The 26,329-nt window shown below is 35.0% G+C and overlaps 1 protein-coding gene across 1 annotated transcript in view; it reads right to left on the minus strand.

The window, feature by feature from the left end:
* The window catches only part of IL1RAPL1 (interleukin 1 receptor accessory protein like 1), a 1,360,593-nt gene that overhangs the window by 1,174,613 nt on the left and 159,651 nt on the right, over positions 1-26,329 (minus strand). The window lies entirely within an intron of this gene.

Here is a 26,329-nt window from a genome sequence, read left to right on the forward strand (position 1 = left end):
TCCCAGATGTCAGCACAGAGCCTGACATGGGGCTGGAAGTCACAAACCACAAGTTCATGACCTGAGCTGAAGCCGGATGCTTAACCAACTTAGCCACTCAGACACCACAGGGATAATTTGTAATTAACTAATACTGGTACTAATAAGATAATATACACTCTTTAAAATATTTGCCTTGACTACCATGTGAAGAATGGACCATAATCAAACAAAAATAGGAAAGAAAGATACTAATTTGGTTGTAGGCTAATGCAGTAGTTCAGACAAGCACTGATACTGGTTAAGACAACATTTTAACAAAAGTAATGTTACAATATCATCAGAATTAATGTACAATATGGAAATAATACCTACGGGAGTCACAAATTTGTTGGGTGTGTCAGTGAGTTACAATGAAATAAAAGATCAATCCCAGGTCTGGCCACAAAGTAGAGGTATACTGTACTACCATTAACTGAGATGAAGAACGCTAGAGGAATACCAAGTTTGGGAAGTTAAGAAGCCATGATCTAATTTGGATACTTTAAGTTTGAGATGCCTATATCATATCGAAGTTCATTTGATTTATTACTGTTGCAGGCCTCTAATAATCCCTGCCTCTTGTTATCACGACCTTGTGTAATCCCCTTCCTTTGAGTGTGGGATAGGCCTAGTGAATGGTTAATACAGGCAAAAGTGATGGGAGGTCACTTCTGAGATTAAATTACAAAATACTGATTTCCATTTTCCTGGCACTCCCTCACTACTCACTTTGATAAAGCCAGGTGCCCTATTGAAAAGTTCATGTGGCAAGAAACTGAGGGTGGTCCCTGGCCAACAGCCAGAGAAAAACTTGGTCCCACAACTCTTAAGGAGTTGAATCCTGCCAACTACCACTGAGGGAGCTTGGAAGCAGATCTTGTCTCAATTGAACACTGAGATGATTGCTACCCCAGCCAAAATCTTCACTGCAGCCTTGTGAGTGACCCTGAGCCAGAAGACTCAGCTAAGCCATGTCAAGACTCCTAACCCACAGAAACCACGAGACATGAAATGTTTCATTTTAATGCACTAAGTTATGGGTAATATTTTTATGTAGCAATAGATAATGAATAAAAATGGGAAGAATGTGAGAGAAATCTGACCTGCAAATACACATTTAGGAGCCAATGATTTTATATAGGTTTTATTTAAAAAGAACCAAATGTGGTCAAATTTGGAAGGGAGATAGAGAAGACAGCTCATGACTGAGGTCTTCAAACTAAAACATAAAGCCAAGGGCAACTGGGTGGCTCAGTTGGTTAAGCATCCAAATCTTGATTTTGGCTCAGGTCATGATCTCATGATGGTAAGATAGAAAATAGGAATCAGCAAAGGAAAGTAGGAATTTATTTGGTAGGATGAAAACCAGGAAAATTATTTTGATATGACAGTTGTAGCCAACTGAGTCAAATTATGTAAAGATCAGGCAAAAACGAGAACTGAGAATTGACCACTGGATTTTGTAACATAGCATTCATTAGTAACCTTAACATAGCCATTTTACAGGAATGAAAATCTCATTAGATTTGACTAGGGAGGGAATGGAAGGTGAGATAGCAAAGACAATGAATACAGAAAAATCTTAGAGGAGCTTTTCTATGAAGTCAGTATGGCCATAGCTCAAGGGAATGTTTTCACTAAGACTTGTGAATAGAAGCTCTATACGTAGGCTCTTGGGAAGGATCCTATATCCAGAGACAAATTGGTGATGTAGTAGAGGTGACAATTGAAGAAGTCTTTAAGAGAGTATTTCAAAACATAAATTCTGGCATTGACTTCAGATAGTAGCTGGAAGATTTTGGCTACTCTAAATGAAGAGAAGAGTAGCCTAGTAAAGTTAGGGATAAAATGTCAATGTGTTCTACTCTAATACCTCATATAAAAAAACTAAGTAGGAAGAAAGGTGAGTCATTCATAGTTAAGTGTGAAAGGTGTGGAAAGAGGGCAGGAAGTTTAGAGAGAGAGCAGAATGGACAAAATATTATCTCAGAGCACAATAAAGTGAATGACTGTCCTAGAGAAAGAGGAAGGTTGCAAGCAAAGTCGCATGTGCACTGGGGATATGTGATCACCGAGATAAAGTCCTAACGGTAGTATAATTTATCTCAGTAACACTCAACAACTTGAGTGAAGGCACAGAGCAGGTGGATAGCTGGATTTAATTCATTTTGGAGTTGTTTCCAAGTGAGTGTAAGAGAAAAATAGAGAGGCAAGTGTTTTAAGAGTTTAACAGATTATAATAGTGTTGGAACATGAAACTGCACCAATAAATTGTTCATGTATATAATGTCCATGCCAGAACAATATTTTTTCTAATAGTTTAGATCTGCCAATATAATGTCATGCTAATTGAAAGCTAACTTGGTTCAAGTAGTCCCATAGAACAGCTTCATGATAATGATTAAGAAGCAGACGCATATAATTTGACAGATTGAAAAGATCCAGTTCCCTTTAGCTGCCTGTGTTTTAACTCCCTGGGTAATACACCCAATGTTTGCACTTAAGAAAGCATGTTTGCATGCTTTCAGGCATGATGGGGTCTAAATACTCTCACATTGCCTGCCTGGAAGCTAGTCTACTGTTCCCTCTCTGTTAGCTTCAATGCAAGTTATGGGCTTGACACTGAAATTTAACAGGATTTACAACTTGTTCTTGAAAAAATAGACACAATTTTAAACTCCAGTAGATATTATTGCAATCATGCCAGCAGAAAACTTGATTTTGAGAAACCTATGGGCTTCAAGGAACAGATATCAAAACATAGTTTCTCATCAACATCATGCAGAGAACCATGGCATCAACTATTTACTAGACAAAATACGGACCTGAAATGTTTTACCTGGCAACATTGTGAAAAACCACACTGATCTTATCATCCCAAATACCAGTATCTCAGCTTTCCTGTTGAGGACATTTCTCACTCGACTCCTCCATGCTTCTTCTCTCCATCTACCATTAATGAAATGCTTTAAGGGGTAGAAAACCCTCTTAATCCATGGTTGTCAGTATCCCCTAAAACCACTGTTTTTCACCTAGTTACCTAGTATTTAATATTTATCTTCTGTAACAGTTCTAAGAGCTAAACTATGTTTCATTACCCACATTCAACCACTGAGGATGCTTAATGGTATTATCATGAATAATGATGGATCAAGATTAATTTGAGTATTTTAAAATGTGACATATATCAACTATTGCCTTTTAAATCTTACCTACCTAATAGAAAAACCTTTCAAAACATCAAGTCTGAATAGGAGTGTTTAAAGTGCATTTCCCAAGATGATTCTATCAACACAGGCCTGGCCTCTGCTCCTAAAAGTTCCTCCATTAAAAGATGACAGGTTTGGGAAAATTCCAAATATTCTGTACTATGATATATTGCCTTGTTCCATCCCATTCTTGTTTTTCAGGCCACTTCACTAAAAAATGTAATTCATAGTGACTGACACTCCCATTGAAATTTGTCTGCAACTAATATATTCTAGTAGCGACTATCACCCATTCGTTCTCTCCTATTTGCTCACTTTGACTTTCTCCCCTAAATACATTGCTTGTTAGAAATATGCTGGGTTGACTATTTTCCTGCCAAAGCTGCAGATTCTAATTAAATAACTCAGAGAAAAGCAGTCATAACAAAAAAGCTAAATTACAAGACCTTGGGAATGCAATTGTTTCCAGGTGGGGAAGGACAGTGGGGATGGTATAAACTTCCTTGGGCCTCTAAGAAGACACAGAGTAGCATAATGAAAAGCCTGATGCCCTTTGTGTCCTACTGCTGGGCTTGAATACTAGCTATGTTACTTTAGGGAAATAAGTTCAAAACCTGCAAGTGATTTTCTTTACAAGAATAGGAAACATAATAACGGCCTTGCCTATCTCAAAACACTCTGTAATGTAAAATATTATCCTTATTTCCTCTGTGCCTATCATGCACTCCATGTGTGGCATATTAACACTGGACACGGCCTGGAAAATGCTATCTTATATATGCATCATTTCTCTGAATACTTCAACTGAGCCCACTGATAGCAACTCATTTTTCAAAACATATCAGATGGTATCTTCATTTATCCTCATATAGTAAATGGATAAACTAAGATGGAATACTGTATAATTAGATGACTTTCAAAAGTTACGCAAGCTTGCTTTAACATGCCAATTTAATGTATCATTCATATAAGTCTTTAGCCTCCAAAGATCAACAGAACTGCTTCCTACCTTAAATGTTGGTAGCTGGAGGTTTTTAAAAAGCAAGGCCACATGTCTAAATCACTCTGTGACAAAGTGCCATAATACTTAGAGGTACAAAGCATTGCCTCAATGTCCTTGTATACATTCATACATGTAAACAAGACTGCATTTAAGACCCACTGTAAACGTGAGAGGAAATCACTAAGTTCAGAGAAATAATCTTCCTTCAGTTGTGCCTACTAACAACAACACTTTATCTAGGGAGACAACATGTTCTTCCAAAATGCCAATCAAAACTCTATTCTTTCAATTAAACTAATTGACTTACCACCAGAGGCTGATGAAAGTTGAGCCTGAGGACCCTTAAAATACACAGGCCTCTTTTTTAAAGCCTTGCACTTAATTCTGTAGTTGTAATTTTGCATCCTTCTATCTTATAAAGTGGGGTCAAAATCGTATAAGGTTCATGGTCCATCAAAACTAGATTCTCCCTGGCTCACCGTATGTACTTAAATTATTCACACTATACTCCTTGTCAAGTTGATGAAGCATTTTCACTCCTCTAGAGACCACAAAACATTGAAAATGTAATGAAATAACAAGCTCTTATTCACCGTTTGGTGAGGACAGTCCTTCTATGTGGATTACCAGATCGTAACTTACAGGACAGACTTTTGGAAAGGAGTGTGGATGCATTCAATAACAGGAAGGGCAATAACTTGAGAGACCCAGATTCAAGTCCCAAGTGTGCCACACCAATGGCTAACATGAAGATCTTTGCAAAGTGTAGGTTGAGTATTTTTACCTTTTTGATGAAAGAACTGAACAATATTAACACTACAATTTCTGCTTCCAATATTTGAGTTATGTAATCTAGTCATATTTTTCAAAGTTATATCATTTTAGACTTAATGTCACATTGCAACAAACTGATGTAAGAGCAACACGAAACTCTTCCTAATGCCCACCTATAACCAGGATCTTCAACGTGGAAAGTGTCCCCAGAATGACAACTACTTCATCAACACAATAGGATATACTGTGTCACCCTATGTTTCATGAAATGGTAAAACACAGTGTATATGTATTACTTTAATTATGGGCATAAGCTAGCAATATTTTACATGTAAATTACTTTCAATATTCCCTTACTTGTTCTCCTGATAGTGATATTCAATGTATCCAAGTACCATTAAATACCTACTTCTTGGACAGCTATCTCTAATATGGCTAATAAATTTCATCCTTTCCGTACAAACATGTATTATACCAAGGAGAACTAGAATCTATTTCTCCATTCCTCTAGAATCTGAGATGCCCTTTAGCTCATATGATCAGTAGAATGAAACAGAAATAACATTCTATGTTACATGTAATGCAGCAGTAAGTAACTAGGACATTTCTTATGCTAAACCAAATCTTTTTATTTTTCCCCTAAACCTATCTATATAAATACGGGCTATGATTCAACTCAAATTCTTATAGTGTCATTGCTTTTCATATCAGGTATAAATAAATGGGTCTCTGTGGTATTTCACTTCACACTCAATGACCTCATTTAATGCTGCAGCTTTTTTTTCTGTTTTTCTTTTTTACTAGCTATAACACTCTTGGTTCTTTCAAACAAATGAATATATAATCTTTGTATTCAAAGAAATAGCTGGTCTATAGTTAGATTGCTATGAACAACAAGAAAACCAATTCAATACATTACACAAAATTTATCTTAAAAGCAATGTTACACTGATTAGGAATTCTAATGACTTGGTGATTTAACATTCAGGCTGCAGTCATTCAATTCCTAATAACAATATAAAATTAATATTGACACTATGGAAATGAAGAAAATAACAGAAAGGCCACTTGCTGTTCATACAGTTTCTCACAAATACAATTTTACTCTATACACTAATGTTCAATTAGAACAAAAGGAATTTCCTCTCCCTTTCTCTCTGCCCTTCCCCAGCTTGCACTCTTGCCTCTCTCTCCCTTTCTCCTTCCCTCCCTCCCCCCTCTCAAAAATAAACATTAAAAAAATATTTTTAAAAAGGGGGCTCTGGGATGGCTCAGTAGGTTAAGGACCTGACTTAGGCTCAGGTCATGATCTTGTGGTCTGTGGGTTCAAGCCCCACATCGAGCTATGTGCTGACAGCTCAGAGCCTGGAGCCTTCTTCAGATTCCATCTCCCTCTCTCTCTGTCCCTTCCCAGTTAACTCACTCACTCTCTTTCTCTCAAAGATAAACAAGCATTGGGGCACCTGGGTGGCTCAGTCGGTTGAGCATCTGACTTCAGCTCAGGTCATGATCTTGCGGTTCATGAGTTCGAGCCCCACATCAGGCTCTGTGTTGACAGCTTGGAGCCTGCTTCAGATTCTATGTTTCCCTCTCTCTCTGCCCTTCCCCCTCTCCTACACTGTCTCTGTCTCTCTCACACAGATAATCATTAAAAAGAAAACATTAAAAAATTTTTAAAAAAAGAACAAAGGGAATTTCCTTCACATAGCTCTTGGAATTCGTCATAAGTTTTATGACTGGAAAGTGCCAACAAGAGCACATAGTACCAATGCTCAGTGTCCTATGTGTGCTTGGAAAAAGAGCTAGTTCTAAAATTACTATCCAAGCAGCAGATGTGTCTGTATATCAACATATTGACTTTTGTATAACACAAAATAAAGATCAAAGTGCACAAAACCAATGTAGTCAAGATGATGGAAATCAGAATTTTGTAGAGCTAGACTTCGATAGTTAGAATTCCAACTAAACTGAGCTATATTTTCGTGAACATTAAATCAGAGATAATAAAAATCTACATCACATGTTTAATATTCATCATCTATTTAGGGCACTTGAGAAGCGACAGCCTACTATGTGTTTCTAACTACAGTAAACAAAAATCCATCAAGGGATTTATTCAACATTATGGTCTTCTATGTAACACACATACTCTAGGTATGCATATGGGCATGATCAAACGGTGAGCAATACTATTCAGTTAATTCAAAATGATATATAATCAAAATCCTCAGACTTCCAGAAGAACAAGAATATACATTTGATCAGCGATCATTTTTTTAACTTTTTGCACCATTTTTATTTTTTAAGCTTCTCCATGTCTTTTTGTCACATCTACTGCCATTTGTTTTTATTCAAGTATAATTAGCATGCAGTTATGTTAGTTTCACATGTATAATATAATTATTTACTATTTCTATACATTCTTCAGTCCTCATCAAGATAAGTGTACTTATAATTCCCTTTAACTACTACTCCCATTACCTCAGCGACCTCCCCTCTGGCAACCACCATTCTACATTTAGGAGTCTAATTTTGGGGCACCTGGGTGGCTCAGTTGGTTAAGCATCTGTCTTTGGCTCAGGTCATGATCTTGCGGTTTACGAGCTCGAGCCCCACGTTGGGCTCTGTCCTGACAACTCAGAGCCTGGAGACTGCTTCAGATTCTGTGTCTTCCTCTGTCACTCTCCCACTCATGCCCTGTCTCTCTCTCTCTCTCTCAAAAATAAACATTAAAAAAAGTCTAATTTCTTGTCATTTTTCTCCTTTGTTCATTCGTTTCTTAAATTCCACGTAAGAGTGAAATCACATGCTATTTGTCTTTCTCAGATTGGTATATTTCACTTAGCACTATACCCTCTAGGTCTATTCATGTTGTTGCTAATGACAGATTTCATTCTTTCTTATGGCTGAGTAATATTCCATTTTCTTTATCCATTCACTGTATTTTAGACAATTCTGAGTTATAAAGGATTACACAGATCACTGCATAAAACTTATGCTTAGCTCTAGAATACATCTATACACATGTTCATACGAGCATACATACCCCACATATTCAAGCAAAATCTATATGTGTGTGCGCGTGTCTGTGTGTGCATGTGTATGTGTATACATACCTCAGTCCAGAGCTCCTTCCACTGTACCCTCTTCCTCAGCTAATTCAACTGAGGAGACAATGACATCTTCATGTAATTATTCAATTATTCATGTATGTTCCCTATCAGCCATCTCAGGTATCATCTTTTAAAATGTGTCAAATTGTACCACTGATGAAAGTAGATATTTATGATAGAGAAAAGAGGCCATATCACATATTGGAGAACCAATGTCAATGATGATTTGAAAGTCTCAAAGTTTAAGTGATTTTTAGAAATGGCATAAACTTTAAGATAAAGGTTTATTTACGCAATATTAGGTAAATAAATTACTGAATATATTGAGCAGCTCTTGAAGTGCCTGTATTTGGTAAGTGAGGAGCATGTGCCAATCTTGAAAGGTACTAGATAAATCTTTTTTTGTTAACTCAACCACCTCTATGGTAGTAATTTAAGGAGTGAGAAGGTGACATCTCTGATTTTCAGATTGACTTCAGATAAAATTCCTTAGGACATGGTACAGCAAAGTCATTCTTTGAATAGACATGATTAAGAAGTTGACAGTTTTCTGCTTCAACAGGTTATATCTTTACAAGAGTACATTTCTCTATTCATGTCAAGCCACAAATCTATCAGAAAATTGTTATAGATTCTAATCCTCAATCTTTAATCTATGCAATAGCTCAAAGCAAATCCTAACCACTCAAAATAATATAAAACAACTTCCTCAACACTCAATATGTCCTCCAGTTCCCCCCAAAACAAGGTCTTTTGCAACTGTCTCTGCAGCTTTGACAATACATACTGCTTTCTCCAAAATCTCTCCCCACCCCTTTCTATAATAATCAAAGCAAAAGCTCACTTTTAAAACTTCAGAGCTGTCTTTTTCTTTCTTGAAATAATATAGTGTCCAGTGGTTACTGAACCGTGGATTCAGCCTCTCTAGGTTTGAATCCACTTGCAATTGGTGTCATCTGCTTAAGTCCACTAAATCTCAGTTTCCTCATCTGTAAAATGGAGACAACAATATTATCGAACTAAGAGGGCCACTGTGAAGATTAAAGGAGTTAACAAAAGTATATAGATACTTTCTGGCACTTGATAAACACTCAATATGTGTTAGCTGTTGCCAGCATTTATTATTTTCTAAGATTTCATTAAAAAGGCTTCCTGAAATTGAGTCACTCTTGCAAGTTCTCCATATCTATTAAATAAGAAAACTCCACGAACCTTGTTTTTCACCATGGAGTTGATTCATTTTACCTCCAGTAAGGCTTTCTTCTGCCCATATTCACCTCTTAGTGTATCATCAATCTATCAAATGCACAGCTCTATTTAGCAGGGACTCCTAACCCAATGTCACACTCTCTTACCATAAAGAGAAAATGTACTTTCCTTATTTGGATGATTGTTGAGAAGGCAGGTATATTTGGAACTCAGAACGGAAGATGAACAGGTAAACTGGGGTAGAGGAGGAAAAGTTTTCTTCTTTATCTTTCAAAGGTAAAACTGTCATTTTTTTTAAATTTAGTTCAGCTTTATTGAGCTCTGTGCTTTGGTAAACATTGGGTATTTAAAAGAGTAAACTGAAAAATAACACGCCCTACTTTAAAATTAAATCAGTACCTACCTCTCTTACTTTAGTATTCTGAAGTATCAAAGGCAATGAATTATGTTCCTGTAGGTCACTGAATATACTAAACCAAGTCCCCCTTATCTCCACAAATAACTACCCTATTAGAGTCATCTACAAATGAAAAGGATATCCCAATGTTGTACTCTAACTGTTATCATAGTGTGGGCCCCACAAAGAATTTTATACAAGGGCAAACTACCGAATAGAAAGAATGGCTACTGAATGCTACAGTGTTTCAATAGCGGGCATAGTGATATGCAGGGATTTTCATCATATAATTGATATGCACATGATTGAAGCATCAGTTGTTTGCAATGTCAAATAATTACCTTTCCAAAGTTGACTGAATTTTTAAAGAAGAATAATAATGGAATCAAATTTGACTTTGGGAATTATGCTACAATTTCTAACACACTAGAAGGGTCTTAATGGACATGAACTAAGTTTAGATACATTAATACAATACATTAAAGAACAGATCTTTTCTTGATTTTTTTAAATCATTCTAACACAATACCATAAGGTGCTGGAGTATTTCTGAAGATTTGATCACTATAAAAAAATCAATCTTCTTTGTTGATTATCTTGGTTCTAGGCTTATAGTTGAGAAGAAATTAGTAATTTTATATTCCATTTATTTAGCAAAGTCGTCATATACTCTATTTCATAAAAATGAAATGTGGCTGGCAACTCTTATATTTGTTAATTATATTAACTAGTTCTTTTTCTAGTAGTTAGATATTTTCAGGCTAACTTTAGAGAACTCTTAGACAAAACAGGTATAGATGAAGTGAAATATGAGTGCATACCTTCCAGTGGTACCAAAACTCAATCTTACTTGGGGGGGCGGGTAGCTTTAAAGCTGATGTGGAAGTTGAAAATCAAGCACAGTCAAAATTATCCTTGAGAAACCACTTAAATTATCAAATGAAAAAAAAAATAGTACACAGAATTGGTAAGATTTTCCTCCAGTATTGAACAGCCAGATTTTCCTCCAGTATTGAACAGATTGCTGTTTCTTTTGGTGGAGTAGTAAAGTGGTTGGCATGTGTTTAGGAACCATGTTGTACAAAAAAAGAAAATCTAACTTTAATCACCAGAATGAAACTCAACTAGGAACAATCTCACACTATGAGAGGCATGCCAATGAGAACTGAGATAACACAGGACTAGAGAATCCTAGCTCATGTTGCTCCTTTCCAAGAGTAAGGTCATTGATTGAGGTAGGTGGGATCCAGCTACTGAACTGGATTTTACTCTTCTCACTCTTGTTATCTCTCTTTCATTCTTTCCCCACTTAGTTTCTGTCTTGATTTATCTTGGCTGTATTTATTTGTGATTAGACATAGTTCAATTTGTGTAAGTTAAGTGCATGAAAGATGTGGTTCCAATCTTTGTATTAAAAGCCTCAAAGATGTACATGTGATTAGAAAAAATAATCTTAATTCTAGTAAATACATTCTGAAAAATAAACCAACAATAATTTCAACAAAGCTTCATGCACTGGAACCATCATCAGCATTAACTACAACATCAAATGTTAAAAAATCCTTAATGTCCATGAATGTAGCAAAGACTCACTAAATTATGGGATATTCATATTGTAGTAATCATTGCTTTGTCCACCCAGTACACTTCTAGTCCCTTCATAACAGATCTTCATAGCTCATCATTAGATACAATCTACGCTCCTTGTCACGTATCCTTGGCCACATAAATGTCCAGGAACAAATAAGTAACCCAAATGACCCACAGAGGTCTTCCCTGGAGTTCATGTAATTAAAGTTAGGAGAGAAATTCTTTCCTTCCCTGAATATGAAGTCATGAGGATGCTAGACTACAATCATCTGTGTCCATGTTCCCTACTAACCCAGGAAAAAACTAAGAATTTGAAGCTGGCAAGAAGTCCAAAAAGAGTGACTTCGTAATAATGAATTCCCTTGTTTCTCTAATTCCTAAGGTCTCTTCCATACAGTCTTTCCTCTGCTTTGGTTACATGAAGTTCTATTCTGTATTTCTGAAATCTAGTTAAGGTTGAGTTTCACGAACCTTCATCCAGAAATCTCATTAATAGGATACTATTCTACAGAGCCAAAACAATTTTTCAAGACTATTTTCAAACAACAAAATATAATCATGGAAAGGTGCCTGGGTGGCTCAGTTGGTTAAGTGTACAACTCTTGATTTTGGCTCAGGTGATGATCTTACAGTTTTTCAGACTGAGCATTGGGCTCCACACTGAGCTAGGAGCCTGTTTGAGTTTCTCTCTCTTCCTCTCTCTCTGCTCCTCCTATCCTACCCTCTCTCTCAAAATAAATCAACTTTAAAAAATAAAAATAATTAAGAAGAAAATCATCATGGAATAATGGGAAACCAAGTAAAATGTAGACAGGATGCAAGGTGTATGTGTATGCATGCATTCATGTGCACAGGTATGTAGATGTGTCTGGAAGAAACTATCAGATTCTAAAAATGGTTACCAATTAGAAGTAAAGAACACAGACGATTTTCTCTTTTCTTCTTTATATTAATCCTCTTTGAATCGTATTTGGCTTTTTCTATTTCTTTTGTCTTTTTCATTATGGTTGTGTATGTGTGTTACAGAATTTTCCATGCATGCCTTTTTATTTCTAAGTTTTTCATATGCCAAAGTCCATTAAATATTACAGATATAAATATTTGTTACTTTTCATTATAATAATATTTCCACTTAGTATTTTCTGTTTTATGTTCCTAAGTTTTACTACTATGCTTTTTATGAGGTCTTCCATCATTTAGAATACTCCCTTCCATTCATAAATCACCAATTGATAACCATGTTTTCTACAGAATTTTGTTATGTTTAATTTCTTTATATTTAAATTTTTAATTCATCTAGAATTCATTTATGTACAGGCTAATCATAATAGTTAACTTTTTTAAGTGTTACAATGTGTTAAGCACTACGCTAAGCTATTTGAACTATCTTGTCATTTATTCCAACATCTATTTGAAAGTTGGTACTATTATTAAACTCATTTTATAGACATGGAAACTGAGGCTTACACAGGAAGGTGACTTTTTATTAACTGGCAGAGCCAGGATTTAAACCCAGGTATTACTAACTTCCACAACGACACCATCTGTGATATGATTCAATAATCCCCTTTTTTCTAAGTTACAAAATTCCTGTTTTAAATTATGAACATACTGAAGTATACTTAAACAAAAGATAGACTTTTTTTAGTTTTAGGGTACTAAGAATTATTCTCATAGGGATAAACTGAAATTACCCACATTACTGCTTTTCAGACCCATCCATATGAAATGATAAAAGATTGGTGCTGCCCAGATCTGAAGAAAGCACAGGCACTTTTTCTTTAACCAATCTAAAACAACATTTGTTCTTTATTGGATAGTATAATGTTCTATAAATGAGACGTCTGTTGTTTGATCTGCCAATTTTTAACAACCTCTGTTTCCCATTCATTTTTTCTGTGATTATTTAAGGATTGTTGTAGGATTCAGTAAAACCCACAATAGTTAGAGTTAGTTAACAGATCCAAGAATTTGCAGAGCAGTTATTCTGTCAGTTTCCAATTATTAATTATTTCGGACTTATAAATATTTGGTTACACTAATATTCAATATATGAACACAGCATCTTTTTGTTTAGTTTTTCACTAAATAAGGAGGACCATAATATCATCAGGCCATGTGAAGTTGGCTTGGCTCTTCTTCATCATGACCTCCTATTTTCCATTCTACAAGTCCACAAAATCAGGTTTTAAACACCAATTAAAAAACTTTTCTCTTTAAAAATTTTAATTTTTATCAGTTTGAGTCCTAAAAGCTTAGGAAATGATTTTTTTTAATTCCTCATGAAACAGGTAAGGTAAAGATCTAGAGTACATTTATCTTTAAAAATAAATAGGCAAAAATACTTCCCTGGTACAAAACCCTATGGAGTCCCTGATTTATGATTGCATCACCTTAGTGATGCCAACCTTCCTCAGTGATTGAGGAGGTTTCAGGCTGATATGACACCTCAATGCTCAAGTACCCCGTCAATCTTTAATGTTGATTTCATCATGGGCAGTAAAACAGTGACATTCTCAGGTCTTCTGCATTCAATATTCATGTTTATTTCTTATTTTTACCCCAAAATAAGTTTTCCTTATTACCAATGGGTTTAGTCTGAAATACAAGTAGTACAGATAAGGCAGGCCAAATGTGTGCTTCAATTCCTTTGCTTGTCTCTTTTCAAAATGAACTGGGGTCCTAGTTACTTCCATGGATACTAACAAGGTATCTTTTTTCATCATGTTTATGAACACACAAGTCTTTAAATACATGATGTGTCCCAATCACTGTGGTTAGTATGCTTATTGATGCTCACGTTATCTCAACTTATATGTTCTGTTCTCATTTTTCACTGAAGACAGAGAGCACTGCATCCAGAGCTCCTTTACAGTGGTGCTGCTAAAACCCTGTGATGTGCTAAAAAACAAACAAAAAACAAAGCAAAACAAAACAAAACAAAAACCATTCAGTAAGAATACGAAGAAAGTATTTTTTATACTTATAGAGAGCCAAAGGCACTACTTTTAAATCATACCTCTTTGTTTCATAGAAGGAGGTCAGGTTAGAAAAGGAAGGCATTGGGAATCTAAGACAGAAGAAGAGATTTAAAAAGATGGTTTTCAGGGGGCTCTCTTAAGATGAGGGTTTTAACTGATAAAAACACCAAGATATAGTAAAAACAAAGTTTGACAAATCACTAATAAAAAAGCAGAATAATCTTACACAATCCTCATTTTAATTTATGAACAACAGTCATCAATCCTGAGCATTCCATTTTTCTTGAGAACCTGTTTCCAAATTATGTGCTTGCTAGTCATCCTTCTCCTAATTCTTACCTGCAGGAGGTCCTTATCTGTGGCACTCTGACAATACTAGCCTCTCTCTTTCACTCTTAGAGAACTGTACCCCTGTGACATCTCTCAAGGCATTTCTATTGAGCTACCTGTGCTATTTTGTTCCATTGCTTATTTTACCCCCAATTTCCTGTCCCATCGATTACTCAAATGGAATTTCTACTCTAATTCCAGCTCTTTTCAACTATTTTCCTGTCAAACTTGTTTTCTCTTAACTGTTTTTTCTATTGCTTCTCATGGCATCATCACCATCCCAATTACCTCAACTCAGTCATTTTTATTCCCCTTGTTCACTTATAGTCAACCAACCATGTGCATTTGCAATTAACTTCTTCTGTGAGCCCCTTCTATAAAGCAAATCATTTCCATTATTAACTTGTGGTACACCAAACCAGGTTCTCATGGTCTCCTACAGTGACATCTGCAATAGCCTGAATTGTTTTCATCTTCAATCTACCTACCTCACATTAACAAGTAAGCTTTCTAAATTTTATCTTGCCATTTAAAATATATCAGTCATATCAGTCATCCCACATAGTCTACAACATAATCACATGCAATAAAGGTTACCTGGCTTTTCAACTGTTTTATATGCTTTCATTTTGTCTTCCCAAATGAAAAGAAAGGCATGTATTTTTTTCTACGTGACAAAAAGAAAAACAGATGGGCTATTGAGGGAAAAAAGAGTGACTAAAAGGTAAGAGGATACAAGGAACTAGAAAAAGGAAAACAGTAATCTATGTTTTGTAGAATGGTAAATAAAGAATTAACTATAAAGCAGCCTATGTGTGTTCAGTTCTCAGGTCCAGTAAGAGCTCCTGTGGCACCTATGGGCATACTGGAAATAGGAACCTCTCCTCAAGACCCTGCTGGAAACCATTTTCACACATTAACGAATATTTATTTGTTATATAATGTGTTTCGCACATTAAGAGATACTTATTAATATAAGATCTATAGTGGAAGATACGTGATCCTGTAAACGAATTGGGAATTGGATGTCTCCAACGGGGAGGACACCCGTTCTAGGTGAAGCGGACCACTTACACAGCTCTTAAGAGCAACCTTATTTATAGTCTATGACTATGTTATCATTGCTAACTCATGTCTGTTGGTTTGGGCCTCGCTTTCCAAACCTGTAAAAGACACATAGTAATTCCTGCTCTGATGCCTTCACTTGGTTATTGCTAAGATAACACTAGTCAACAACCGAACTGGTTGGACTTGCAGGCTGGAAAGAGATCAAGGTGTGACAGAAAAAAAAAAAAAAAACTTTAAGAACATCTGGAACCATAGGAGTTAGCAAATGCTAACAAGTCTGTTGTTATGATTGTGTTTCATCTTTGAATTTCTTTGTGCTGTTCTGAATCACTCATAAAGTGATTACGAGAAAAAGAAATAAAGGCTATAAAAGCTGAGGTAAATGAAGAAAACGTAAAAGATACTATTAGTAAAATAAAGATTAGGAAAATCTTTATTACAAATTTATCTACTAACTTGTCTATTACATCTTCTGCAAGATAAAGAAAAGGAGGAAGAAATAAATTTTCTCATGTGAAGATATGACTATATAACAATATTAGTAACAGCCAAGGTTTACCATTTAGCATGAACCAAGCACTGTGTGAAGTACCTTCTTTAGTTTGTTATTCCCGGTGATTTTTTTTAGATAGATGCTAATACTAGCCCATTGTGCAGATGAGAAACATGAAAAGCAGAGAAATGATGTGAAAACAGACTTTCTAACTTTAGAGGCCCCTGTTTAACAATACAAGGCTGTATCCTAATGAGTTGCTTCACAGGAGATGCCTTACAGTGTAGCAGAGATAAAACTGCAATGTGCTTTTTACTTCAACTGCAATGAATCCAGGGTACACCTATGCAGTAAGAAGTAAAAAATTTGATATACATTCCAATCCAGCATGGAAACAAAAATATTTTTAGACACTGTACAGTAAGAAAAAGGGTCAAGTTTTGGGAACAAACTACAGGTATTGTGACACTGCTTTCAAAAGGTGATTAACATCAGCCAATCCAAAGTTGGAGACAGTCAGAGACTGGGGATGCAAAACACAACTGTGATAGAGAAAAGTGACAAAGAGGGGAGAGTGCTGACGACCTGCCAAGAGATTTTCATTATGTTACGTAGAGATATTACTGCTACTATATGAAAGACAGCTAAAGACACGATATAGCTGTCACTTGCCCGGTCACGTAAGTGTAGGACAGTTAAGAAATGTGGTTTCAGTCTGGAGTGCAGGGATAGCACAGTGCCTCCTGAAACAAGCACCACTATTAAAAATAAAAAGTACATGCCCAAGGACATGTCACAATAAAAGGGAGGAAGGCACGTTTGCTGGGTCACTTTCAAGACCCCACACACAAGGCAAAGAGGAAAGAAAACAAGAAACATCTGTACAAATGAAACACTCTAAGTCTCATGGGGAAGCAAGAAAAAAGAGAGAACACAGTGGGTCTGGGGAAGCTGAGGTACAGTTAAGAGAAATGGATTTCAAGTTATGAGGGAAATACATGATGATTTTTACAAAATAAGTTTAAAATATAAACAGGAAGGAATTAATAAATTATGTAGAAAAAATAGTGACATGTGTGAGGGGTGTATGAAGCACAGCTCTGTGTTTAAGAAACTAAGCAGAGGGAAGTAGAAGTCTTCCCCAGGCAATGGTTCTCAAGGTGGGATGCACGAGACCGGAAAAGCATTAACACCACCTGACAACTTGATAAAACTGCAAATTATCAGGCCCCACCCAAGACACACTGAATCAGAATCTGGGAGGTGAGGTCCTGCAACCTGTGTCACAACAAACCTTACCAGTGATTGTGATGCACTTTAAAGTTTGAGAACAACTGGTCTAAGGAATAGATTGGAGAACACAAGAAAAAGAAATTCAACTGAATTAAATGACAAATGTGGGGGGTGGACAGAAATAGCATGTAATACCAAGCACAAACTACCACTAAAGTTTACAGTTGCAGCACTTGGATTCTCCTAAGAGAGAAACGAACTTTACACAACCTTAATACAAAAAAGTGGGCTTAGTATGATTGGGAGGAATGAACTACAAATAAAGGAATTACATATTCAACTATTTAGATTATCTAGAACTTCCTGTAATAATGGAAAAGTTCTGTACCTATGCTGTCTAGTGTGGTAGCTGGTAGCCACATGTGACTATTCAGCACTTGAAATAGGACTAGTTCAACTGAAAACTCAATTTGTAATTTTAATGAACTTTAATTAAATAGCCACATGTGGCTACCAGCTACCATATTTGACAATGTAAATGTAAAGCTAATTTTTTATCAGTCAATGGGACATGAATAATGCCAACATACGCTTTTGTGAAGATATTTATTAATATAAGATCTACAGTGGAAGATATGTGATCATGTAAATGAACTGGGGATTGGGAAATATCACATTTATACATGTAGCTGCCCTACATTCAAAGAAATATGAAAGAAGGAAGCATTTAATAACTCCACTTCATTGATTTGGTCTTGGGAAGGGTTTTCAATGTTGTCTCAGGAAAACATTATCCACCAAAATATACTTAGAATCACTTCGTAAAATACAGCATTTGAGATTTTCTATTTAGATATTTGCTATCAGATTTATGACAACACCAAATATAGATGTGGATGGTCTTTACAATAGCTGGTTAAATGTATAGGTGAAAAAAGACACAGTGGAATACAAAGTGAAAGCCCTATCTTGGTAAGAGTTAAATTATTTTCTCAAAAAATTAGTAAATTTTCAACAGTGTGGACAGGGAATAAATCCTTACTGAACAGTGAGAAAACTGAATAAAAATATATATATTCAAGAGGAAGAATGAACTCATCTGCTTTCAAGATTTCTGACTGTGAAGGAGCAGGTTAAAATGGCATATGAAATATACTCAAGGGAAGGAGAATATTGAAATGCTTTAAAGAACAAAATGAATACTTCCATTGGAGAAGCATTTAATGATGAGGAGAAAATATTTTTTTTAAATAGAGGTTAAGAAATTGTCAGAATTGTAGCAAAAAGAGTAGAAATCAAAGAGCAAGTGAGTAGAGTATGTAGAGTAAGAGCCAAGGTGATGAGCAAAGTAAGAGGTCATGCAAAAAAAAAAAAAAAAAAACACTACCTAGAGACAAGTTATAATGCTTGAGAAGAAAGCATTCTGTTTCACAAGATTAAAAAAGACAACTGAAGACGCTGAAGGAGAAATAGTTGATAAGAAATAATTGATAACAGCTATAAAAAAGATCTTTAAAGTTTTGTCTCCTCTTCCCCCTCTCTCAAACCCTCTTATTTAAACAATCAGTTCAAAGATAGGAAAAGATACAGGAGCAATGGAAGGAAAGATATGGGTGAATTTTCAGGTGACAAGGGATGACGAGGCTTTGATACCACTATGTTGTCTCCATGGCTCAAAAGAAACCAGCAGGATCAAGTTGCTAGTAAGATCTGACATCAAATTACTGGGGGAAAAGCAGACTAACTAGCATATCACAGTTTCAAAAATGTGGTAAGGAAGTTATTAAAAAGCAATGATCACTGGTACCACTCCAAGTTGACAAGAGGTTTTGATAAAGAATAGGGCTACCCAGTTAGTAGTAGACCATGTGAGAATCAAGATGACATGGTACACTATGAGAAATACAGATTTGCAGAATACAAGTGAAAGAACAATCTCTAACACAGGAGGACAATTTTCAATATATTCATTGTATGGGGTCAACAAGCACTTTTATGTTGCATACATGACAATTTCAACAAACAGTTTTATGTTGCATACGTGACAATTTTATTCTTAAGATTGTGGACAGAGTTCCACAGAAGTATGTGCAATTTGATGACATCATATACCCATGAGATCAGAAAATCTACAATGAACTAATAATGAAATAAATTCAATAGGCAAGTGAAAAAAGCCACCTGTGGTATTCCTTTTTTTTAATATATTATCTAGACCAGTCATTAGCAATCTTTTTCTATAAAGGAATAAATAGTAAATAATTTAGGCTTCATGTCTTCTGTTGCAAATATTAACATTTGGATGTGAAAGCAACCACAGACAGTATAGAAACAAATGGGTATGACTGTTTTCCAGTAAAACTTTATTTGCAAAACAGCCAGCAAGTATGGTCTATGTGCCATAATTTGCATACCTCTGGTCAACAAACTTTTTTTTTCAACATAAGAAAATCATAATTAATAGGTGTACATATGGGCAGAGGATAAGTTTCTGAGAAAAATAAGATGTAAAGATGTGAGACAGTGACATGATAAACACAAGTCAACCTCTGTCTTGAAGCTATTTAGTTATTCAACAGTCATTACTGCAGTAACAGGAAGAATGGAGATCAGAATCCCAAATAGAGCATGCCTGAGAAATTAAAGTAAGAATGAACAGTCACAGAAAAATTGTGCCAGCTTTTGTGTTAACAACTCAAAACCATTCCTCCTGCTATGCTCCCTCCCTGTGTCACAAGTTGGACCAGAAGCATGGGTACCTAACACATTTTCTAAATCTTGTATCAGATTTGCAAGCCCCCAGGGAGAGGCTGAAGACTTAATTGTGGCTTCCCAGGTGATCATGAGCAGAAGTGTGGGCTTCAGCAGATATGACATTTTTACAGCAGCCACTGGGCATTTCCCTAAAAATCACCTGCTTTGATGATACAAGCAGTGGTGAAAATTGCTAGTGGTTTCCTGTGGTCTACAGGTTTTTCTGACTCTGCAAGGCTGTGGTCAAACCAAGAGTTAATGGTACTTTCCCCTGAATTTTATTCCCGCAGTTTTTCCAAGTGGTTCAGTAAGGCAATTAATTCTTTATATCAAATCCTTTCACTGCTGGAAACCTGTACAGCAACACACCTTTTTGTGACCTATCCCCAACTAATACCATATTATTGTAGAACTGAGGATGTAATGTAAGAGCATGAGCTAAGCAGAGTATTTGCATATGCTTCAGAGGTGAGGAAGTTGTACAAATCAACTAGGATATAGAAATAAAAACTGCATAATAGAAAAGGTAGAATATAAAAAAATATATCATTAGGATATTACGCAACAGTGAACAACTTCTGAAAACAGTTTTTTTTATAAATCCATCATTTTTTTAAATGTGCATACTGGTTTATATGGATCACATTATTTCACACTGGAAAGCAGAAAAGCTAACAGAATATACTGAGTATCATCTTTGGGCACTGCAATTGTTTTTCACAACTGTTAAAACCATACTGCAGGAAAGACATCGTTATCCTCCTCTTATCTATTAAAATCCTTTGGCTCAACTGGGTGTTGTATGGAAACCAATTTGACAATAAACTTCATATTAAAAAAATAAAATAAAAAATACATATCAGAAAAAATAAAATAAAATAAAATAAAATAAAATAAAATAAAATAAAATAAAATAAAATCCTTCGGCTAAGATTAAGTTAAAGAACTTGCCTAAGGTTCCACAGCTATAAAATGGCAAGGCCAGGATTTGAAATAAGAACTACCCGGCTACAACACTGGCATCCTTTCTGCTCTACCATGACCAAAAAGCCGCTTGCACTTTTGCAGTTGGAGTCAAATAGAGTTGGGCTGAAGAGCACAGAATTTCAGTTAGATATTATTTTGAAGATACATGTTGAAATTGAAGTTATTCTTCCATTCTTTTTCATAAAATATAGTTATTTAAAACTGCCTTTTTGTACCAGGTAAACAAGGCTGACTTGGTCCCTGCCCCTTTGGAGCTCATATTCCTATCTACAGCTGTAACGACACTGATGATAATGAATTATCTCCTGATGTGAAAATAGGTGCACAAGGAAATAATTGTGTATGTAACTTATAATCAAGTAAAACTCAAATACTAAGGACTAAAGATGAAAGACAATTCTTATGCACGAAAACTTTAAGAGAAACATTTAATATTAAGACTTAAGCGTGTAAGCAAACTGCTAAATACCTATTTAAGTAGGAGACTTGATAAGGTAATTAATAAGTAAACATACTTACAAAGAAAACACTTATGGAAGCTTATTAAAAGCAAAGTACAAAGGCAAGTAGCAAGAAGTAACAGGTATGTTATTGCTAACGATACACTGAGGTAGTGTAAAAAAAATCTGTAAATATTTCAGGATCAAAAGGACCTCTGGGAGAATAAAACACACTATAGAAAAGATGAAGTGAAGCAGGTGAAAGGAAAACAATGAAAAATTGAGGATGTCACACTTATAAGAAATAGATAGGCCTGTGAAAATAGCATCTTATTATGTAATTTAACACAGGATCACAAGTGAATTAAAGTGTCCAGCTAGAGTTGAGAACTCCTCTATAGGGTATCTAGAAGCAGAGCTCTCTCTAAATCATCCCCCATGCTAAGAGATAATCCTTTGACTTAGAGGCTGGCAAAGCAAGAAATATCATCTCAATAAAAAGTATTGCTGCCAAACTTTTTTGGGCTCATTTTCAGGTAAGTATTCTCCTATGTACATAACTACATCTAAACTAATTTGTCTTAAGTCAATGTACTTAGCAATGTAAATATATGTATCATGTTGTGAAGTTTCTGCAATTTAGTCAATTAAAGAGAAAATGTTTAGCTTTTCCTTTTTAAATACATAAATAGTTATCTGGGTGCTATAAAAAAGAAACCACAGATTTTAACTACTAAAAGGTTAGTAATAAGTGTGTAGAATTGGCTCATTCAATCATCCAGCAGCAAGTAAAAGAATGAGTAATCTAACAAAGAACTATGATGAAACCTAAAACTCCAAATATGACATAAATTAAAATATATAGTACCTATTAAAATTAATATGCTGCATAAAGAGCTGAACAAAAGCCTTCTCACATTTACTAACACAGCTGAGCCAGTATCAACTGTGGGAAATGGGAAAGCAACACATATTTGGCAAGACTATGAAAAAAACAGGGAGTCAAGAATCAGGGCATTATTTCTGTCATTTTAAATAAAGTTTTTAGCTGTTTTAACTTTAACAGTTTGTTTGCTGTTGCTTTTGAGCTTTAAAAATTTGAACATACTAGGAAAAATCCACTGGTGTTTGATCACTTTTAAGTTTACAGTATTGTTACCTCTAGGCACAATGTTGTACAGATTCCTAGAACTTATTCATCTTGCACAAGTGAAACTCTATACCCACTCAACAGCAACTTCCCGTTTACCCTTCCCACAAACCCATGGCAACTACCATTTTCCTCTCAGTATCTATGAATCAGACTATTTTAGATACCTAATATAAGTGGAATTATGCAATACTTGTCCTGTGACTGTCATATTTCATTCATTTAGTATAATGTCCTCCCAATAAATCCATGTTGTCATATATGCCAAGATTTCCTTTTTATGACTGAATAATATTCCTGTGTGTGTGTGTGTGTGTGTGTGTGTGTGTGTGTGTGTGTTTGAGGATCCATCATACTGTTTTCCAAAGAAGCTACACCATTTTATATTTCCACCAACAAAACCAAGGGTTTAAATTTCTCTGCATACTCATCAATGTTTGTGTTTTGTTTTTTTGCTGTTGTTGTTGTTTTTAATAATAGCTACCTCATAGATGTGAGTATATACCTCACTGTACCTTTGATTTGTATGTCCCTAATGACTGGTGATGTTGAGTATGAGTGATGTTCGCATTTCTGTGTTTTCTCTGGAGAAATATTCATTTAAATCTTTTCCTCATTTTTAATCATGTTGTTTTCATTTTTGCTATTGAGTTACAGAAGCTCCTTGTATATTATGGATATTAATCTCTTATCAGATATATTGTTTACAAATATGTTCTCCCATTCCATAGGATGCCTTCTCACTGTTAATGGTTCACTCTGTTATGAAAACTTTTCCAGATATAGTTCTAGTTGTTTAATTATGTTTTGGTTACTGAATTAAAGCATTTTACTTTCAGTACTAACTTTGCAGTTTATAAACTGTGGGACCTGTCACAAAGTTTCTTTATATTGATTTTCCCCTCTTAAGTGAGGGTACTGTATGATATCTAAGATGTCTGAAAATCCTCTAATTTCCAAAAATAATTATACTACCATTATTAAGATACAACTTACAAAGTGATTAGTTTTCAGATATTCTTCATCGATTAACATATTAAGGAACTACTATGTATAAATCATAGTGAGATTAATTTCTATTTATCATATATACCAAGATCAAACTATAAAGGCTTTTCTATATAAGTAAACAGAATCTGCTCCTCCAAGAAACACCAACAGTCTGTAACATCAATTCAATTAGGTAACTTCATCTATCTCCAGCTATTCTGATAAAAATTCAAACTTTGGACACATAAGGAATATATACAGACAGATATATATATACATACACATATATATGCACATACAGGCAATAAGAAAATGTTATATATGGTTTGAATGTGACATGAATAATTTCACTTTAAAAGTTTCCCTTTTTTGATGTATAACCTCTTATTGATATAGCTAAGTTTAAAAATAAACATTCTTGGGGTAGGCGGCTCAACCAGTTAAGTGTCCAACTTATGATTTCAACTCAGGTCATGATCTCACAGTTCGTGAGATCGAGCTCCACACGTCATTGGGCTCTACGGTGACAGCACATAGCCTGCTTAGGATTCTCTTTCTCCTTCCCTTTCTGCCCCTCCCCCACTTGTGCTTGCACTCTCACTCTCAAAATAAACTGTTAAAAAAAATACAAAAATAAATTCATACAGAGAAGAGACTAGTAGCACAATCTCTCTCTCTCAAACAAATAAAAACTTAAAAAAATTAAAAATTAAAATAAAAATAAACATTCTTGGGATTACTGGCTGGTTCAGTTGGAAGAGCATGCTACTCTTGATCTTGGGGTCATGAGTTCTAGCCCCACGTTGGTTACAGATATTACTAATATATATGTGTATGTGTGTGTATATATATATACACACACATACACATATATATTAGTATATATATTATATATATAATATATATATAATAAAAATAAACATTTTTTGTTCCAAAATAATTCAGCTCTTGGTGGTTTTTTTCTGAAAGCTTTTTTTAAATATATTTCAACAGTTTAGGGGTGCCTAGGTAGTCAGTCAGTTAAGCATCAGACTCTCAATTTCAGCTGAGGTCATGATCTCATGGTTTCATGATGTTGAGCCCTGTATCGGGCTCTGTGCTGACAACACAGAGCCTGCTTGAGATTCTCCCTTTTTCTCTGCCTCTCCCTCATTCACACAGTTTCTCTCAAAATAAATTTCAAAAAAAAATTCACCCACAATTACTTTAGCTGATAATGTATTGATAGAATATATCACATGTCAAAAAATCCGTCATCAACATGCTGTATGACTTAAACTTATACAGTGTTATATGCCAATTATACCTCAATAAAAATAAATCTCTAAAAAAGTCCTTTAAAGCGGCTAAGAAGATTTTCCATTTTAGTTATAACTACCTTAAGAGTTAAATAGCTTTAAAATTACATCTGAAGGTTTACTTTTAAAAATTAAATTTTTTTCTTGCTAACTCATAGATTTTATATTTGTATAATATTATTTGTGGAAACCTCTGTTCAATCAAGTTTAAAAACACATTTGTTAGGTGTGGTTCAGTCGGTTAAGCATCTGACTTCGGCTCAGGTCATGATGTCTCAGTTCGTGATTTCGAGCCCCACGCCCGGCTCTGTGCTGACAGCTCAGAGCCTGGAGCCTGCTTTGGATTCTCTGCCTGCCTCTCTCTCTCTGCCCCTCCTTCGTTCACGCTATCTCTCAAAAATAAACAAATGTTAAAACATTAAAAAAAAAAAACACACATTTGTTGAGTATGGGGTAATGACCAATTGCAAAAGGACTTCTGGGGTATACCCACAATCTCTTTTTTCTCTTTTCCAAACATGAGGTTGAACTGCTAAAACAGGGTAAACTGGTAGTTTCCAGAGGCTAGGGATTAGGGGAAACAGGAGATGTTGGTCAAAGGGTACAAATTTTCACTTATGACAAAGTTATGGGGACCTAATGTATGGCATGGTAACTATAGTCTATAATAATGTATACTTAAAATTTCTTAAGGGTATAGTTCTTAAGTGTACTCATCACTAAAAGAAACCCTACAAGGTGATAGGTGTGTTAGTTAACTTGATTGTGGTAATCATTTCACAGTGTATACATATATTAAATCATCACATTGTACACCTTCAAAAACAAAAAAAATCACACTGTACTAAACATATACAATATTTATTTCCCAATTATATCTCAGTAAAGCTGAAACAAAGGGGATGGAGATTTTATTTCAAATGGTTAAACCCAAAACCAAGTAAAGAAAACACCAAGGTACTATTTCAAATCCATCTACTTATTCTATTATTTTAATTGGCTCATTCTTTCATATGTTTTTCCACATGGATACCAAAGTAGAATTAGAATAAAATAATGTTTTTCATAGTATTCACAGTATCTTTACGATTAAAATGTCCAAAGTAGAAAAAAAAAAAAAAAAAAAAAAAAAAGAAAATATAAATTTGGACAACATAAAACATACAGATTTGAAGACAAAGAGAGAAATTCTAAAAATAATAAAAATGAACTTAGAGAGGTTCTCAACAGATATGACAAACCACACACTGGATGTAACAGAAGAGAATTAGTGAAATACAAAGTGTTTT

This window comes from Panthera onca, chromosome X, assembly GCF_046562875.1.
Source record: "Panthera onca isolate mPanOnc1 chromosome X, mPanOnc1 haplotype 2, whole genome shotgun sequence".
Classification (NCBI taxonomy): domain Eukaryota; kingdom Metazoa; phylum Chordata; class Mammalia; order Carnivora; family Felidae; genus Panthera; species Panthera onca.